The sequence below is a fragment of the Scyliorhinus torazame genome, chromosome 3 (assembly GCF_047496885.1).
Source record: "Scyliorhinus torazame isolate Kashiwa2021f chromosome 3, sScyTor2.1, whole genome shotgun sequence".
NCBI lineage: Eukaryota > Metazoa > Chordata > Chondrichthyes > Carcharhiniformes > Scyliorhinidae > Scyliorhinus > Scyliorhinus torazame.
In genome coordinates this window covers 284,020,184-284,040,717 of record NC_092709.1, presented here as the reverse complement: position 1 = coordinate 284,040,717, position 20,534 = coordinate 284,020,184, and the positions used below count along the sequence as shown (strand labels likewise).

General features: G+C 49.5%; 1 protein-coding gene across 5 annotated transcripts in view; it reads left to right on the top strand.

Annotated features, from left to right (window-relative positions):
* znf532 (zinc finger protein 532) overlaps window positions 1-20,534 on the top strand; it is a 247,457-nt gene that overhangs the window by 65,799 nt on the left and 161,124 nt on the right. The gene's annotated exons all lie outside the window — the stretch shown is intronic.

Here is a 20,534-nt window from a genome sequence, read left to right as displayed (position 1 = left end):
ACTGTGGATTGGATCAGGGGACGGGCCTTCCGCATAGTTGGGGACCCACTGGGCGTAGTAGCTAAAAAACCCGAGGCAGCATTTTAGGGCCTTAGAGCAGTGAGGAAGGGAGAACTCCATAAGGGGGTGCATGCATTCAGGGTCGGGGCCTATAACTCCATTTCGCACTATGTAGCCGAGAATGGCTAGACGGTCGGTGCTAAACACGCATTTATCCTTATTGTATGTTAGGTTAAGGATTTTAGCGGTCTGGAGAACTTTTCGGAGGTTGGTGTTGTGGTCCTACTGGTCGTGGCCGCAGATGGTGACATTATCGAGATACAGGATTGTTGCCCGTAAACCGTACCGGTCAACCATTCGGTCCATCTCGCGCTGGAAGACCGAGACCCCGCTAGTGACACAAAAGGGAACCCTTAAGAAGTGATAGAGCCGCCCGTCTGCCTCGAAGGCAGTGTATTTGCAGTCACTAGTGCGGATGGGGAGCTGGTGGTAGGCGGACCTGAGATCCACCGTGGAGAAGACCTTATGATGCGCGATCCTGTTTACCAGGTCGGATATGCGGGGGAGAGGGTACGCGTCCTGCTGCGTAAACCTGTTGATGGTCTGACAGTAGTCGATGACCATCCTATGCTCCCCGGTCTTTACCACCACTACTTGAGTTCTCCAGGGGCTGTTACTGGCTTCAATGACCCCTTCGCTCAGTAGCCTTTGGACCTCTGACCTAATAAAGGTCCGGTCCTGGGCACTGTAGCGTCTGCTCCTGGTGACGACGGGTTTGCAATCCGGGGTGAGGTTCGCAAATAGGGAAGGCGGGTCGACCTTAAGGGTCGCGAGGCCGCAGACAGTAAGGGGGGATATAGGGCCGCCGAATTGGAAGGTCAGACTTTGAAGGTTACACTGGAAGTCTAAACCCAGGAGTGTAGCTGCGCAGAGGTGGGGAAGGAAGTAGAGACGGAAATGTTTGAACTCCCTTCCCTGGACTGTGAGGTTTGCTGCACAAAACCTCTTGATCTCCACTGAGTGGGAACCGGAGGCCAGTGAGATTTTTTGATTAACAGGGTGGATGAGGAGGGAACAGCGCCTTATCGTGTCGGGGTGTATGAAGCTCTCCATGCTCTCAATTAAAATTAAGTCAATTAAGCAGGACTTATCGTGCCCGTTGATGAAAACGGTCGTCGTAGCGGTTGAGAGTGTTCGAGGTCCAGACTGATCCAGAGTCACCGAGACCAATCGCAGTAGTTGGGAGTTCTGTTCAGGCAGTGTGTGGTCGGCCGAGCTGGGGTCCTGGGGGTTCATCCAAGATGGCATCTCCCATAGGTCGCACATGGCCGGGGGTGCACAAAATGGCGGCGCCCATCCCTCAGGCGTGGCGTCCGTGGAACAAGATGGCAGTGCCCGGGGTCCGCACGTGGCCCTGGGATATGGGGGTGGCGTCGACCGCTGGCCACAACTGGGCACATGGAGAAGTTTGTGGTGGCGGTCCGGATTCGCTTCTGGAGACCGCGGCCACTGCTCGGGCCTGACATACCTCCACGAAATGGCCCTTTTTGCCGCATACCCTGCAGGTGGATGCGCGGGCCGGGCATCGCTGGCGGGGGTGCTTGGCCTGCCCGCAAAAGTAGCAGCGGGGCCCCTCGGGGTTGCCAGGCCGCCTTGCAGTGCAGGTCTGCGGGGAACGGGGGATGTCTCGGGGTTGGTCGCTGCGGGGTTCCATGCTGCCCAGGGGGTTGCCGCGCGTTGGGAATGTAGGCGCGGGCGTTCCTGGACGCCACGTCCAGGGAGTCTGCAAGGGCGCCTACCTCCCTGAGACCCAGGGTGTCCTTCTCTAACAGGCGCTGGTGGATTTGTGATGAAAGCATAACTGCCACGAAAGCATCCTGGACTAAGAGTTCCGTGTGTTCCCTCGCTGAAACTTGCGGGCAACCGCAGCTTCTGCCCAGCACCAGCAGTGCGCGGTAGAATTCCTCCAACGATTCCCCATGGGTTTGTCGTCTTGTTGCAAGCAGGTGCCGGGCGTAGACCTGGTTTACTGGGTGAATATAGTGTCCTTTTAGCAGCTCGATTGCTGCATCGAAGTCTTCCGCTTCCTCGATGAGGGTGTAAATCTCCGGGCTCACCCTTGAGTGCAGGACGTGCAGTTTCTGCTCTCCCGTGGGTGTGTTTTCTGCCGTCTCGCGATACCCTTTAAAAACACGCCAGCCAGTGCTTAAAGATTGCCGCTGAGTTCGCCACGTGGGGGCTAAGTTGCAGACACTCCGGCTTGATTCGGAGCTCCATCCTTTCTTCTTAAAATTCTAGCTTATTAAATTGATGCACGATCAATGACCACTAAAGCGAGGTTGTAGTCCAACTGAAGGCTTTAATAAGCTAGATGTTTTCCCAGCAGCTCAGGTACAGAATGAGGGCTGCTGGGACGGCACGGGTTCTTATACCCCGCCTATCAGGGCGGAGCTATTATACACTCTAGCCAATAGCAAGCATACAGGTTCTACCAATGGTACTTTAGCCTCTCAGGCACCGTAATACCTATAATACCACACGTCACAAACAATTTACCTTCATTTCCCCACCAACCAATGTCTGGAAATGACTGTTTGCAACCTTAGCATCCTGTTTAGCACTGAGCTGTCCTACTGACCCCGTAGCTTAACCCATCACCAAGATTGCCTGTATTTTTCTACCTAATGGTGCTCATCTTCGCCCCTGCCTCAGCCCACCTGCAGTTGAGGCCCTCATCCATGCCATATGTCACCAGCCTTGGCTATTCCAATGCTCTCCTATACTGCCCAGCCTCCCACATTCCATTATCTGTTAACATGAGCTTATACTGCCCGTATCCTAACGCGCACCAAGTCCTCTTTTCTCATCATCCGTGTACTTGCTGTGCTACACCCGGTTAGTCAACACTTTAAAAAAAATAAATTTAGAGTGCCCAATTATTTTTTTTCCAATTAAGGGGCAATTTAGCGTGGCCAATCCACCTGCCCATCTTTCGGTTGTGGGGGTGAAACCCACGCAGACATGGGGAAACTATGCAAACTCCACATGGACAGTGACCCAGGGGTGGGATCGAACCCAGGTCCTCCGTGCTAACCACTGCACCACCCTAGTCAAACTTTTATTTTCAAATTCTCATCCCTGTTTTCAACACCTTCCTAGATTTCTGCACAATTCCCTTCCCCCTTGATTATCGCTGATTTCCTTCTCTGTCCATCATTGTTCAACAAAACCACCAGCTGTCTATCGGCCTAAACTCCAAAATTTGCTCTGTCAAACTCCATCCTTTCGGACACTCTTCAAGATCTATTCTATGATCAAGCCTAATTCGCCGCCTCAGAAGAAGGCGTGATTCAGTGGCCACGTTGTGCTCGAGCGAGAACACAACGCGGTCGGTAGATCCCGGGTGAAGCCTCCCGGCAGCCTTCGCGCCTCGTGGGATATACCCAAGTCCCGCGAGGTGTCGGACTCAGAACTCTGTCCAAAAGGGGTGGGACCAAACGGCACTCCCTCGATCTATCGGGAGGCTGCAGCTGAGCGCCGATCAGTACTGGTCCACAACAACGCGAACCAGATGGAACAGCACCCGGGGGATCTCCCAGGCCTTTGGAGGGGTAGTCAGGGATAGTGCATGGAATGTGGGTACATTGGCACTGTCCAGCTGGCACCTTGGCAGTGCCAAGGTGGAAATGCCAAGGTGCTGGGTGGCACTGCCAAGCTGGCAGGAGCACTGTCAGGATGCCAGGGTGGAAGTGCAAGGGTTCCCAAGTGCCAGTGTGGCACTGCCAAGGGTCAGGACCCGAGGGGGGCCATGCCCATGAAAGGAGGGTGGGGGTGGTTTGAAAGGTGGGGATGTGCAGGCAGGTAGGTGGGCACCTTGGGGAGGTTGGGGATGACAGGTGGGGGTCCTGGAGGGGATGGTGCTGTAAGGGGGCTTGGGGGACCTGAAGAGGAAGCACCCAAGGACCCCATAGTGGCGTGTCCTCACTAGGGTGTGTGCGGTAGTGCCCATGTGTGTGGGGGGTGACATTGCCCATTGGTGGGGGGATGTGGTGAGCCCACAAACTCACAGATCAGGGCACCCTTTCAAATTGGCCGCCCGATCTCTGAGTTCAGCTCTTCAATGCTGAAATAAAATCCACAAAGTGTGTGCTAAACTGGTGCAAAACTCCTCGGGGCCCAAAATAGTGACTAAGGGGGCGATTCTCTTGCCATGTTGGGCTCGAGTGAGAGTGCAACATGTCTGGAGAGCCCACCAGCAGGTCTCCCAGCAGCCCCCACCCCTCGTGGGATTCACCCAAGTCCCACGAGACATCGGAGTCTGAACTCCGCCCAAAAGGAGCGGGACCAAACGGTGGTCCTGGACGTAGGTCTTAAACCTACTTAAGACCTACCTGCCCGATATCTTCCGGCCTCCCCAGGGAGGCTGCAGTCGGGCACCGTTCAGCACTGGTCTACACAAACATGGATCCAGCGGAACAACTCCCGGGCATCCGAGACCCCTGGGTGGTCAGGGTAAGTGCAGGATGGCCCCCACGCCCTCCCGCAGGAATGTGGGCACTTTAGCACTGCCAAATTGGCACCTTGCACTGCCACCCTGGCACTGCCAAGGTGGCCAGGCAGCACTGCCAAGGTGGCCAGGCAGCACTGCCAAGCTGGCAGGAGCACTGCCAGGGTGCCAATGCAAGGGTGTCCAAGTGCCAAGGTGGCACTGCCAAGGGTCAGGGGCCGAGGGAGGCCATTGCCATGAAATGAGGGTGGAGTGGGAGCTTGAAGGGTGGGGGTGTGCAGGGCAGGTAAGTAGGGGCCTCCAGGCAGTTGGGAGGGCTAACGGGTGGGATCCTGAAAGGGAGGGGGTGCTGTAAGGGGGCTTGGAGGGGCCTGAAGAGCGGGAGCCCCCAGGGACCCCAGAGCAGGGTGTCCTCACTTGCGGGTTGTGGGTACTGCCCAGGTGTGTTTGGGTGACATTACCCATAGATGGGGGATGTGGGGGACCTACAAGCTCACTTAGAGATCGGGACAGCCTTTCAAAATGGCGGCCGGATCGCTTGAGTTCAGCTCCCCAGTGCCAAAAACAATTCCAAATGTGGGTTAAACTGGTGGGACACTCCCCAGGACCCAAAGAAAGTGACTAAGTGTCATTGAATAGCGATGGGGAATTCACTGGCAGAACGGCAGGAAACTCCCTGAAAAACCCGCCACATATGACCATTTTCCATTGAATCCAGCCCTGAATGTCACATTCTGATTGATAATGTTCTGTGAAGCGCCTTGGGGCATTTTACTATATTGAAGATTCTATATTATAAATGCAAGTTATACAACTCCACAAATACTAAATTTAAAACTGAGTACACCCGTTTCTGTGATAAATTGTGGCGACTTATTTGAGGCAGTGCTGTACAAATGGTAATTGGATTTGTGGTTGTACTGTCTCCACTTCCCAGTAACTGCAGGCACATTCCAGCTCCCCCAGTGAACCCTGACCACAGGCCCCTAACAAAATTAAAATGCATGAACTCTGGAGTACTTTGAACACTTGATTTGAGTAGCAGTTCCGCAGGAAGGGGAGCTGCAGATTTTCAGCTGAAAATGATCACCACCCCGTTCCTTAGGTGTCCTGTGTGTAAGCACTGCTGCTGCCGTGAAATTTGTTCAGTCAGTTTTTCACAGAGGGTTTGTGAACTTCAGTTTCGCGAACAAAATTCAATAGATTGGGAAATTAGAATACAATTCAGTAGCTTTTAGTTTCTCTTTTACTGTAATATTATGAAGCCATGATGATGAATGTGAGGTAAAAATACCTTGCGTCAATCACAGCACAATCGTACAACATAAATGCAGCTGATTTGTGGTTGTCATGTAAGTGTAAATTTGCGTGTCAGGCATGGCTCAGTGTTAGCACTCCTCAGAAGGTTGTGGGTTTGTGTCTCTGGAGACATTTTTTTCTAAGCTTCTTCAGGATTGAAGTTGCAATACCTGAGGTTGTGTGCATTGGGTCAAAACTACAAGCGGAGGTTGCGGGACGTTGGTGAGCTCCTGGGTGGATGGGAGACGTTTGTTTTCCCTGATTCACTGAGCTTCAGGGAAGGTGGCTGCAAGATGGCGGATCAGTGGCAGGACAGGGGTGGGGAGGGGACCCAGGGTTGCGTCTCATTGCAATGTTCGGTTGAACATCAATCCGTTGAATGTGACCATTTCTGGTCAGCACCTGGTACGTACTCAGCTACGGAGAACACGAGAGCCATTGGTAAAGTCCGTGATACGAGTGCTGAAGCTTCCCAACTGGTATTTGCCAGTTTCTGGATCAAATTGACTCTTTCTTGGTGGCTACCTTCAGGTTGCCTTAAATTGAAAGGATTGCGGTCCAGCTGCACTAAGTCGGACTGAGGTCATATTGTGAAAAGTTACCGCAAAAGGTCACATTCAGGGTGAATTTAGCATTCTTGTTATCAAGGTGAATTGTGGTGACTGTCTTTTTGTAAGAACTTTGTTTGAGCCTCCATTTCATAGAGTCATAGAATCTCTACTGTGCAGAAGGCGGCCATTCAGCCCATCGAGTCTGCACCGGCTCTCTGAAAGAGCACCCTACCCTGGCCGACCCCACCCTAGCGTAAACCCATAACCTAACCTGCACAGCTCTAGACACTAACAGGCAATTTAGCGTCACCATTCCAGCTAACCTTCACATCTTTGGACTGTGGGAGCAAACCCGATCACCCAGAGGAAACTCGCCCAGACACTGAGAGAACACAATCACTCAAGGCCAGAATCGAACCCGGGCCCCTGGCACTGGGACAGCAGTGCTAGCCACTGTGTCACTGAAACTACTCCGGCATGGTGTTGAGGTTCATGTACAAAGTGAACTTGGTGTCATCGAAGGTGGCTGCTTGTGTTGCCAAACCTATTGTAGTTGATAGTTTGTATATGCATATCTGTGTGACTTTGTTGGCAGCATGTCGCTTATGTAGATGTTGAAAAGTATGGGTGCTAGTGCTGATCCTTGTGGCAATCCATTGTTGAGAAATCGAGGTGAGCTATCTTTATTGCTGAAATGGACATGTAACTGTCTATTGCATAATATTTTGGGGCAGGTGATGATTCTTGTGAGTTTCAGCACCGGGTATTTAATCCAGACCATGTAATTGACTGCTGAAGGCCTACGAGGGCTGCACCAGTCTTGAGTTACCTCTGGACATGTCTCCCGCCATGTTTTTGGGAAGCATCCTTTTGAAGAAACTCTGGCGGACACTATCTTTGTCAGCTGCCTACCCTTTCTTCATTGCTCCAAACTTTCCTTTGCAATCTGTGGACTTTGAAACTTTAAAATCTTTTTGAAGCCTTGATAGGATTGGATTAGATTGGATTTGTTTATTCTCACGTGTACCGAGGTACAGTGAAAAGTATTGTTCTGCATGCAGTCCAGACAGATCATTCCAAAAAAACATAAGGCAGACGTAAATACACAAAAGAAAACATAGGGGGCGGGATTCTCCGACCCCGTGCCGGGTCGGAGAATCGCCAGCGGGCCGCGCGAATCATGTCACGCCGCCCCGACGCCGGCACGAGATTATCCACAGAGCGGAGAAACGGCGCCATTGGCTCCGGCGTGGTTGGCATGGCGCCGGTCGCGGGCCGTTCTACACGGCCGGCCCACCAATTCTCCAGCCCGGATGGGCCAAGTGGCCGTAAGAAAAGAGCCGAGTCCCGCCAGTGCCGTTCTAACCTGCTCTGGGCCGGTGGGACCTCGGCGTGTAAGGGTCGGGTGCCGGCCTTTGGAGGGGGAGGGGGGGGCCGCGATTGAGGCCCACCGATCGGCTGGCCGGCCTCTGTGGCTGGGGGCCTCCTTTCTTACGCATCGGCTCCTGTAGTCCTGCGCCATGTTGCGTCGGGGCCGGCGCGTTGAAGGAGGCCACTGCGCATGTCCTTATTGGCGCAGGCGTAACTGCGCATGCGCGGATCCCGCGGCGCACTGTTCGCGCTGGGATCTGCAGCAGGAGCGGCGCGAACCGCTCCAGCGCCGTGCTGGATTAGTCGTGGGAGCAGTCTGTTCATGCTGTCATAAAACGCGACAGCGTTTACAATGGCGTGGACACTCTGCCGCGGGATTGGAGAATCCCGCCCAGGATATACATAAATACACAATGCAAATACATAGACGCAGGCATCGGGTGAAGCATACAGGAGTGCAGTGCTACCCAGCGGAGAAGATGCGTGAAGAGATCAGTTCAGCCCATAAGAGGGTCATTCAGGAGTCTGGTAACAGCAGGGAAGAAGCTGTTTTTGAATCTGTTAGTGCGTGTTCTCAGACTTTTGTATCGCCTGTTGATGGAAGTAGTTGGAGGACTGAATAACCCGGATGGGAGAGGTCATTGCTTATGCTGCTCGCTTTCCTCAGGCAACGGGAGGTGTAGACAGAGTTAATGGATGGGAGGCGGGTTTATGTGCTGGACTGGGCTGTGTTCACGACTCTGCAGTTTCTCACGGTCTTGATCTGAGCAGATGCCATACCAAGCTATGATGCAGACAGATAGGATGCTTTCTATGGTGCAACTGTAAAAATTGGTAAGAGTCAATGTGGAATTTCCTTTGTTTCCTGAGAAAGTACAGATACTCTCATGCATCCTTGTTTCTAGCGTCGACGTGGGTGCACCAGGACAGATTGTTGGTGATGTGCTTGCCTAGGAATTTGAAGCTGTCAACCATCTCCACCTTGGCACCAGTGATGTAGACAGGGATGTGTACAATACTTTGTTTCCTGAAGTCAATGACCAGCTCTTTAGTTTTGCGCCACTTGTCATTAATTAAATGCAGCTAACGTTCAAGAATCAAAGTTGGCATTAATAAAATACCATTGAGTCAGAACACAGTGGTTGGGGCCGATTTAGCTAATTTGGCTAGATAGCTGGTTCGTGATGCAGAGCAAGGCCAGTAGCATGGGTTCAATTCCCGTACCGGCCGAGGTTATTCGTGAAGGCGCCGCTTCTCAACCTTGGCCTTTGCCTGAAGTGCGGCGATCCTCAGTTTAAATCACAACCAATCAGTTCTCCCCCTCAAAGGGGAAACAGCCTATGGTCATCTGTGAGTATGGCAACTTTACCTTTTACCTTCCCAACTGGGAAAAACATACTCGACCACATCCTCCCCAACCTGCATGCTGCAGGTGCATCTGTCCATGACAGTATCGGTCGGAGTGACCATCGCAGTCTTGTGGAGACAAAGTCCCATCTTCACATTGAGGATACCTTCCATTGTGCTGAATGGGACAGACTTCAAACAGATCTAGCAACTCAAGACTGGGCATCCATGAGGCACTGTGGGCCATCAGCAGCAGCAGAATTGTACTCAACCACAATCTGCAACTTCATGGTCTGACATATCCCCAAATCTACCATTACCACCAACCCAGGGGATCAACCCTGGTTCAATGAAGAGTGCAGGAGAGCATGCCAGGAACAACACCAGGCATACGGAAAAATGAGGTGTTGACCTGGTGAAGCTCCAACACAGCACTACTTGTATGCCAAACAGTATAAGCAGTAAGTAATAAACAGAGCTAAGTGGTTCCACAACAAACGCATCAGATCTAAGCTCCGCAGTCCTGCCACATCCAGATAAACTACAAGCTACATCCCTTGTACAAAGCTTATCTTCCTGTCTTAGGGGTTAAATTCAAGGCCCATTTCCTCAAACTTGTGAAAAATGCTGTTGATGAGGAAGTATATTAGCTCCCATCATGAAGCTATGAGGGTAGTGCCTTGTAGGACCTTCAGATCACAAAAAAGGGAAATGTGCTTCTGAGGAATCTGATATGGATTCTTAAGCTGAAATGCCATTTAGTACATGTTTAGTGTAAGATCCCAATTTGGTAAAGGAGTTGAAGCATGTGTTGGGAATAGTTGCCACCAAGATTGTTAAGTGGCATATGCCACTTAAATTTCTGCTAGCATTCATTAAAGAGACTTCATCGTATTTTGGTGGTTAATACTTGACCTAACATCACTACTTTGAAGCATAATCATCTTTTACAGCTCACTTGATTCTGTTAGAGTTTTGAAGAGAACATTTGAAACCTGTTGGCAGACTTTTTGCCAAAACTCCGCTAGAAATCTATCAACATCTATTGTGGAGGTTCTCTGAGAAATTTGCCTCAAAAAAAGTGAGTGTTTTGTTACCCTATCATCACGGACACTTTATACAGGAGTTTCCAAGGGAGGGAGTTCTTGGTCATGGGCAACTTGCTCGGGGTTCCGCTTGGTCTGCAGAAGGAGATGAAGCCAGGCAGTGACAGCAGCTGCTGGAGGAGAGTGGGACACGCTAGTGATAAGGGCTCCAAAGTTAGGGTGTTTTGTTGCATGATCTACAATCTATTGATCATGAGAGATCAAACATTCGTCAGAATGAATACGTGGCTTCAGAGATGGTGCAGGAGGGAGGAGTTCAGAGTTTTGGGACATTGGAACCGTTTCGGGGGGTAGTGGGACCATTACAAATCGGATGGTCTACACCTGGGCAGGACTGGAACCAATGTCCTAGGGGGTGCTTTTGCTAACACTGTTGGGGAGGTTTTAAACTAATGTGGCAGGGGGATGGGAACCAGATTAGGAAGTTAGAGGGCAGTATAGAGGCAGCAACTAAAGCCAGTAAGGTACTAGATAATAAACTCAATGTGACTAAGGGGAAGAGTAGACAGGGAAGAGATGATGAACGCAAAGGGACAGGTGGTCTGAGGTGCATTTGTTTGAATGCGAGAAGTGTAGCAGGTAAGGCAGATGGACTTAGGGCTTGGATCAGTAGCTGGGAATATGATGATATAGGTATTACTGAGACTTGGCTGAGGGAAGGGTAAGACTGGCAATTAAATATCCCAGGGTATAGATGCTTCAGGAGGGAGGTAAAAGGGGTGGAGGAATTGCATTACTGGTCAGAGATGATATCACAGCTGTGATTAAGGAGGGCACGATGAAGGATTCGAGCACTGCGGCAATATGGGTAGAGCTAAGAAATAGGAAGGGTGCAGTAACATTGTTGGGACTTCACTACAGGCCTCTCAAAAGCGAGCGTGAAGTAGATGTACAAATATGTAGACAGATTATAGAAAGATGTCGGAGCAATAGGGTGGTCGTGATCGGAGATTTTAACTTCCCCAACATTGAATGGGACTCATGTAGTGTTGGAGGCGTAGATGGAGCTGAATTTGTAAGGAGCATCCAGAGAGTTTTTTAGAGCAGTATGTGAATAGTCCAACTCGGGAAGGGGCCATACTGGACCTGGTATTGGGGAATGATCCCAGCCAGGTGGCTAAAGTTTCAGTCGGTGATTACTTTGGGAATAGCGATCACAATTCCGTAAGTTTTAGAATACTCATGGACAAAGACGAGAGTGATCCTAAAGGATGAGTGCTAAATTGGGGAAAGGCCAAGTATAACACTCGGCAGGAGCTAGGAAATGTGTATTGGGAGCAGCTATTTAAGGGTAAATCCACATTTGAAATGTGAGAGTCTTTTAAGGAAAGGTTGATTAGAGTGCAGGACAGACATGTCTCTGTGAAAATGAGGGATAGAAATGGCAAGATTAGGAAACCATGGATGACGGGTGGAATTGTGAGACTAGCTAAGATGAAAAAGGAAGCATACATAAGATCTAGGCGACTTAAAACTGATGAAGCTTTGGAGGAATATCGGGAAAGTAGGACAAATTTCAAATGCGCAATAAAGAGGGCTAAAAGGGATCATGAAATATCTTTGGCTAACAGGGTTAAGGAAAATCCCAAAGCCTTTTATTCGTATATAAGGAGCAAGAGGGTAACTAGAGAAAGGTTTGGTCCACTGAAAGACAAAAGAGGGAATTTATGCGTGGAGTCAGAGGAAATGGGTGAGATTCTTAATGAGTACTTTGCATCGGTATTCACCAAGGAGAGGGACATGACGGATGTTGAAGCTAGGGATGGATGACTAAATACTCTAGGTCAAGTCGGCGTAAGGAAGGGGGAGGTTTTGGGTATTCTAAAAGGCATTAAGGTGGACAAGTCCCCAGGTCCGGATGGGATCTATCCCAGGTTACTGAGGGAAGCGAGGGACGAAATAGCTGGGGCCTTAACAGAAATCTTTGCAGCATCCTTGAGCACGGGTGAGGTCCCGGAGGACTGGAAAGTTGCTCATGTTGTCCCTTTGTTTAAGAAGGGTAGCGGGGATAATCCAGGGAATTGTAGACCTGTGTGCTTGACGTCAATGGTAGGTAAACTGTTGGGGAAGATACTGAGGGATAGGATCTATTCACATTTGGAAGAAAACAGACTTATCAGTGATAGGCGGCATGGTTTTGTGCAGGGAAGGTCATGTCTTACAAATCTCATGGAATTCGTTGAGGAAGTGACAAAGTTAATTGATGAGGGAAGGGCTGTAGATGTCACAGACATGGACTTCTGTAAGGCGTTTGATAAAGTTTCCCATGGCAGGTTGATGGAAAAAGTGAAGTCGTATGGGGTTCAGGGTGTACTAGCTAGATGGATAAAGAACTGTTTGGGCAACAGGAGACCGAGAGTAGTGGTGGAAGGGAGTGTCTCAAAATGGAGAAAGGTGACTAGTGGTGTTCCACAGGGATCCGTGCTCGTACCACTGTTGTTTGTGATATACATAAATGATCTGGACGAACGTATAGGTGGTCTGATTAGCATGTTTGCAGATGATACTAAGATTGGTGGAGTTGCAGATAGCGAGGAGGACTGTCCGAGAATACAGCAAAATATAGATAGATTGGAGAGTTGGGTAGAGAAATGGCAGATGGCGTTCAATCCAGGCAAATGCGAGGTGATGCATTTTGGAAGATCTAATTCAAGAGCGGACTATATGGTCAATGGAAGAGTCCTGGGGAAAATTGATGTACAGAGAGATCTGGGAGTTCAGGTCCATTGTAACCTGAAGGTGGCGACGCAGGTCGATAGAGTGGTCAAGAAGGCATACAGCATGCTTGCCTTCATCGGATGGGGTATTGAGTACAAGAGTCGGCAGGTCATGTTACAGTTGTATAGGACTTTGGTTAGGCCACATTTGGAATACTGCGTGCAGTTCTGGTCGCCACATTACCAGAAGGATGTGGATGCTTTAGAGAGGGTGCAGAGGAGGTTCACCAGGATCTTGCCTGGTATAGAGGGTGCTAGCTATGAAGAAAGGTTGAGTAGATTAGGATTCTTTTTGTTGGAAAGACAGAGGTTGAGGGGGGACCTGATTGAGGTCTACAAAATTATGAGAGGTATGGACAGGGTGGATAGCAACAAGCTTTTTCCAAGAGTGGGGGTGTCAATTACAAGGGGTCATGATTTCAAGGTGAGAGGGGGAAAGTTTAAGGGAGATGTTTGTGGAAAGTTTTTTACGCAGAGGGTGGTGGGTGCCTGGAACGCCTTGCCAGCGGAGGTGGTACAGGCAGGCACGATAGCATCATTCAAGATGCATCTAGACAGATATATGAACGGGTGGGGAACAGAGGGAAGTAGTTCCTTGGAAAATAGAAGACAGGTTTAGATAAAGGATCTGGATCGTCGCAGGCTGGGCAGGCCGAAGGGCCTGTTCCTGTGCTGTAATTTTCTTTGTTCTTTGTTATTCCACTCGGCAATTGTGCCAAAGGGTTAAGCTCAGGAGGCACCGGGAGCGGAGATTGAGGAGGACAGAGGAGGGTGAGGTGGCCTTCCATTCCTTGCTAATACAGGTCATCCCATCTCCTCTGGGCCTCCTCTACCAGAATCTGCAGTGTTGTATTCGAGAACCTGTGCACCCTTTCATTCAGCCCCTGTGCCATCCTCAAACATACTGTTGTGTGTCAGCCAGAGTGCTCCACATCTTCACCGACTGCTCCATCAAAATATAATAATAATAATGTTTATTGTCACAAGTAGGCTTACGTTTACACTGCAATTATGTTACTGTGAAAAGCCCCTAATCGCCACACTCCGGCGCCTGTTCGGGTAGGGAGGATGAATTCAGAATGTCCAAATTACCTAACAGCACGATCCTTTGGGACTTGTGGGAGAAAACCAGAGCACCCGGAGGAGGCCCATGCAGACACAGGGAGAACATGCAGACTACATACAGACAGTGACCCACGCCGGGAATGGAACCTGGGACCCTGGAGTTGTGAAGCAATAGCGCAATAGCACCTACTGTGCTACCATGCTGCCCATTATATGTTTGGGTGCTAATGATACAGGTGTTTGCTGAGGCATGTCCAAATTTCATGTCAAATTCCCCAATTGGCGGGGGTGTCTTTAAGGTGACTTAGGATGGGCAGGTCCAAACTATTGCTAATAAGTATTATTACTCTGTGTTGCTGCGTCCCATCAAATAAGGTGGTGGGGAAAGCGACATTTGAGGGACTGGTAACCACTGACTGGGAGTTGATCGCTGAGTTTCAGAGATTGTCCTCGTTACTGAATGAGGTTTTGTGTCAGTACGTTTGATGTGATGATTTAAGACCCATATGTGTGCACAGTACTCAGCTGTCGAGAAGAACAGAGCTACGACAGAAGTACAAAGAATGGTTGGTTTTGTACTCCAGCTTGTGCTGAGGAGCTTGTGGATGATGTTCACTCATGTTGTGGTCTTTTTGGCAGTCTTTTGGAGTTGGTGATGGTAGGTTAGGGAAGGGTCAAGGGGCACTCCAAGATAGGCGGGAGTTGTCAGATCAAGCCAAAAGAAAATGGCTCGTCAGTTGTCAGAAGTAACAACCTGGCAACCACATTATTCAATGCCCACTTATGTTTCCAAATCAAAGCAATTATCATTCCTCCGTGTAGTAGAAACAAAAATAACTACTGCTACAGCATTTCATAATGACATGTGAAGTAAGCAATAGCTTTTGTAATAGCCTTTCATATGGTTCCCATCTCCAAACCATGATTCCGGCATTGTTCACAAGACATCAGTGGTACTGTGAATCACATCTCTACCAGGAAGGCCCACCTGCCTCCACCAAAATTGCCGAGGTTCGTAAATGCTCACTTCCACAACGGTGCCGAAAATGTTTGGGCAATGGCATACGGGCTCCCATTCCGTCTCCTTTGCCACACCAATGAGAATTGTCAGCAGTGGAAATGGGGGTGGGAATCATGTATCCGGATCCCACCTGTGATTTCTGACCCAATGCCCCACATTAAGGTAGTGGAGGCGAGGTCATTGAATCTATTCAAGGCAGAGCTAGACAGCGTTTTGATGGATAAGGGAGTCGAGGGTTATGGGGGCAGACAGGAAAATGGAGTTGAGACCACAACCAGTTCAGGCATGATCTTATCAAATGGCAGAACAGGCTTGAAGGACTGAATGGCCTAGCCATGCTCCAAAATCCTATTAAGACAGGAAAATCCAGCCTGTCACGTTCGATGAGTTGCTGACATACAGCCCTGGCTGCGCACTAATGTTGCAAATCTCTCATTGCAAAGGGCTCTTTTATGTCACTTAAACAACATTTTTTGTCTCTGCTCAGTTAGCCACTCACCTGTCATTCACATATGCTTATGGACAGCATAGGTTTGTGGATTATGTATGGGACCCCTGGGGGGTGGGTGTCTACAAACAACGAAGTACTTTTTGAAGGGTCATTGCTGCTGTAATGTAGGAAATGTAGTAGCCAGGTTGTGCACAGGAAACTCCCGCAATGATTTGGTCTTCAGTATGAAATGCTGCTTAATCATAGAATCATAGAATTTATTTACAGTGCAGAAGGAGGCCATTCGGCCCATCGAGTCTGCACCAGCCCTTGGAAAGAGCACCTTACTCAAGCCCACACCTCCACCCTATCGCCGCAACCCAGTAACCCCACTTAACCGTTTTGGACCCTAAGGGCAATTTAGTATGGCCAATACACCTAACCTGCACATCTTTGGACTGTGGGTGGAAACCGGAGCACCCGGAGGAACCCACGCAGACACGGGGAGAACATGCAGACTCCGCAAAGACAGTGACCCAAGCCGGAAATCGAACCTGGGACCCTGGAGCTATGAAGCAACTGTGCTAACCACTGTGCTACCATGCTGCTTGAGCAATATATATCGGTCATGATACTAGGCGAACCACATGCTCTACTCTAAATAGAGCCACAGGATCACTTGTGTCCATCTGAGCTCGGTTTAACATCAAACCTGACTGGAATAAATTGCGAAATGCCCCAGGTGAGATCACCTGGCTTAGCACAGCTGACTGAGGTCAGGGGTCAAACATAAAGATCTCTTTATGTTTGTAACTCAGTGGCACGTCACACGGTGCATTTACCCACTGCACTTTCAGCATTTTACATACTGACTCAGTAGGCTTGCTGTGCAATAACAAGCCTTTATTCTGAGAAGTCCATTTGGGACTGGTAAATCTGTCCAGACAAATTGGCCTGTACAGCAGTTTTTTAAAATATTGCAATTCTCGTTTGATTAAAACACCCGCATGTTTGTGATATGGACTGTAAATACTAGAGTGTGTGGTTAGAGAGCTGTTTGATTTGTGGACATTTCAGGGTGGGCTAGTGGTTTTGATGTGTGCCGCTGTGCCTGTACTCATGGGATATGGTTGTGCCACCAGATCTTTGACAGTTATCCGATTTGGATGGGGGTCACCTGTATTTTACATGTGTGAACCTTCGTTGAGGTTGTTGCGGTTGTTAGCCACGGGTACATCGAACATACAGTGCAGAAAGAGGCCATTCGGCTCATCGAGTCTGCACCGACCCACTTCAGCCCTCACTTCCACGCTATACCCGTAACCCAATAACCCCACCTAACCTTTCTTTTGGGTCACTAAGGGGAATATATCATGGCCAATCCACCTATCCTGCACGTCTTTGGACTGTGGGAGGAAACCGGAGCACCCGGAAGAAACTCACGCAGACACGGGGAGAACGTGCAGACTCCACACAGTGACCCAGCAGGGAATCCAACCTGGGACCCAGGCGCTGTGAAGCCACAGTGCTATCCACTTGTGCTACTGTGCTGCCCCAAATATATATCTCTTTGTTTCTTTCCAGTATCTGGCTAGATCTCGTTCCCAGATATCATTTAGGCCAGAATTCTACGCTCGTCTGCCGGCAAGAGTGTGAAACTGAAGGAACAGAATTCCCTCTCTGTTCCGTCTGCCTCTTCTTCTTTGGCTTGAACTATCTTTCTTAGTGTCCCAATCGACTTATGACCAGGTGGGCACTTTCTGCCACCACTAATTGCAAATAAAGTTTTGAGTGAGTACAATCAATAATATTTAACACAGAAACAGAAAATACTGGACAATCTCAGCAGGTCTGCCAGGATCTGTGGAGAGGAAAGGGAGTTAACCTTTCGAGTCTGGATGACTCTTTGTCAAATCTAGAGAGAACTGGAGATGGGGTCAGATTTTACTATAGTTGGAGGGGGGAGGGCATGGGGATATTAGGAAAATAGGACGGCAAGGTAGCACAGTGGTTAGCACAATTGCTTCACAGCTCCAGGGTCCCAGGTTCGATTCCCGGCTTGGGTCACTGTCTGTGCAGAATCTGCACGTTCTCCCCGTGTCTGTGTGGGTTTCCTCCGGGTGCTCCGGTTTCCTCCCACAGTCCAAAGCTGTGCAGGTTAGGTGGATTGGTCATGTTCAATTGCCCTTGGTGTCCAAAAAGGTTAGGTGGGGTTACTGGATCACGTGGACAGGGTGGAGATGTGGGCTGGCATAAGGTGCTCTTTCCAAGGGCCGGTGCAGACCCCATGGGCCAAATGGCCTCCTTCAGCACTGTAGATTCTATGATTCATATGGGGCTGGATATAGAGCCAGTGATAGTGGAGATTGACAAAGATGTTGTGGACAATAAGATAAAAGGAATGAATATGGGGGTGATTAAAGCGAAGAAGGGTGATGATAGTGGCACATAAAGAAATTAGAATGTGTGAATGGCAGAACAAAGATGAGCAGTGAGTCAAAGGGCAACAAGGAACAGTTGGCCCAAGTGCAGTGGCGGGGGGGGGGGGGGGGGGGGGGGGGGGGGGGTGCAATGGTGAGGGAAAAACAGATCAATGGAAGAAATTAAAATAAATTGATGGAAATAAAAATGTGTTGAAGGTGAAAGAGAGAGTTCACAGCCTGAAGTTGTTCAAGGGAAGGCTGTGAAGTTGTTCAAGGGAAGGCTGTAACGTGCCTCATTGGAAGATATGGTGCTGTTCCTCCAGTTTGCGATGGGCTTCCCTGGAACATTGCATCAGGCCAAGGAGGACATGTGGATGTGCGAGCAGGACGGTGAATTGAAATGCCAAGCGGCAGGAAGGCCTGGGTCCTGTTTGCGGATGGACTGGAGGTGTTCTGCAAAACGGTCACCCAGTCTGCATTTAGTCTCTCCAGTGTAGAGTAGACCGCACTGGGAGCAGCAAATACAATAGACCAGATTGAAGGAGGTGCATGTGACGCGCTGCCTCACTTGAAGAATGTTTAGTCCCTGGGATGGTGAGTAGGGAGGAGGTGAAGGGGCAGGTGTTATACCTTCTGCAATTGCATGGAAAGGTGCCATGGGAAGAGAGGAAGGTGTTGAGGGTGATGGTGGAGTGGAGTAGGGTATCCCTTTCTTATCCTTTTTTTTAACATTGCTTTACTGTTTGTAAAAAGATGTAAGATAATTAGAGGTGAAATTATTATCTGCTATCAAAGGGCAATCTTATAAATGAAATTTAGTTTTAGGCTGCGATTGTATGGCCTCGTCGCACCATCGAGTCGAGCGCGACGAGGCTGTTAAAAATTGGGAGAGGTCTCTCACGAGATTTAAGACGTTTGGGACGCCTCGTGAGACCCTAATGAGATCTCGTGAGGCATCACGATCTGAATTTCGCTCCTACTGAGCGGGATCAGGATTTGCATATTTAAGTGAGCAGCAGAACAAGGTCAGCAGCGCGGGTTCAATTCCCGTACCAGTCTCCCCGAGCAGGCGCCGGAAGTAACTTCACTTGAAGCCTACTTGTGACAATAAACGATTTTCATTTCATTTCATTTCAGTTAGCTTCGCTTAAATACGTCTATGTCAGGGAGGCTCGGGGGCACAGTGGTTGGCACTGCTGCCTCACGGCGCTGAGGACCCAGCTCCGATCCCGGCCCCGGGTCACTGTCCGTGTGGAGTTTGCACATTTTCCCCGTGTCTGCGTGGGTCTCATCCTCACAACTAAAGATGTGCAGGGTAGGTGGATTGGCCAGCTAAATTAACCCTTAATTGGAATTCTTGAAAATAAGTTAGGAAAAAATATGTCTACGTTGGATTATCCCAAGGTGGGGTATCAAACGCCCGCGCCTGGGATACCTCGCCTTTGTACCATTTAGCACTGGTTTCCACTAATGTGGAGTGTGATGGCAGTTTGGGGGGGGGAGGTCTCCCAGGTGATTAGAGGCCCCCGAGCGATCTGGGTTGGGGCAGGATGCTACCCTGGCACCACTGATGCCACCCTAGGATGCCCAAGTGACACTACCAGGCTGGCAGGGGCACAACCAGGGTGCCAGTCTGGCAGTGCCAAAGTGCCCGGGTGTCAGGTTGTCCTTGTCGGGAATCGGGCCCAGGGTGTCCTGCCCTTATAAGATGGGGTGAAGGGGGTGGAAGTAAAGGACCCACTAATCAGTAAGTTGGGGCATTGGAGGGTTCAGAGCCCGTGATGGGGGGAGTGGGGGTGCGGTCAAGAGATCGGCCGATCTCTTCCAGTACTGATGAGATCCCTTGGCGGGGCGGTCCCAGCGGAAGCCCTTGAAAAAGAGTCCCGTTTGAGAACGGCATCGTTCTCAGCACTGCAGGTTCTGTGAAACACCCGTTATTAGCGCCCAAAACTGGACTCTTGTCTTTTTAGATCATTAAATTGCGCCCATAAAGTCAGTATTAATGGTGGTATTAATGCGTTTATTGATGTTGCATAATCTTTAACTTTTTTGAAGATTGATGTACTTAAGTGTAAATTAAACAAGGGGTGTAATTCTCCCAAACCCCCGTTGGCTGGTTCGATGGCGGGCGTGGGGGAGAATATGGCGAGATGCCCAGTAATTGGTTTCACGGCAGTGTAAATTTACAGCAGGATCTTCCGCTGGCGCCCGCCATTGTTCATCTGAAAAACTGCCTGAGGCCAGCATGAACCTCATTTGCATTCTGTTCATAAGATGCAGATGAAATACTGTGCATTTGAGCTATTGAACATCAAACAGTTAATTTGCAGTGGCCCAAACTGGGAAGCTGTCTGCAGCGATAACACCCCTCCCCCATCCCATTCTTTTTTACGCTTTATCCAAGCTCATGGGGAAACTTGTTTTATCCCTTTCACAGAACTTTCCAGGCTTCCACTATCTTGTCAGTGAAACTTTGTGCGATATCATCTGTTTGAATTGAAAATCTGCTGGATTCTTATTGATGCAAAAGGTTTGCAGTGGCCTTTCTTAAGTGGTGAAAGATAAACTAGCAATGTTTAAAAAAATTGTTTTTTAAATTAGCCCACGTACCCACGATTACTGACTGTTGGTGTCTAAACTGCTAAATTGAAGGTCAGGACCCTGAAGAAAGAGGACGAGACAATTAGCAGAATACAC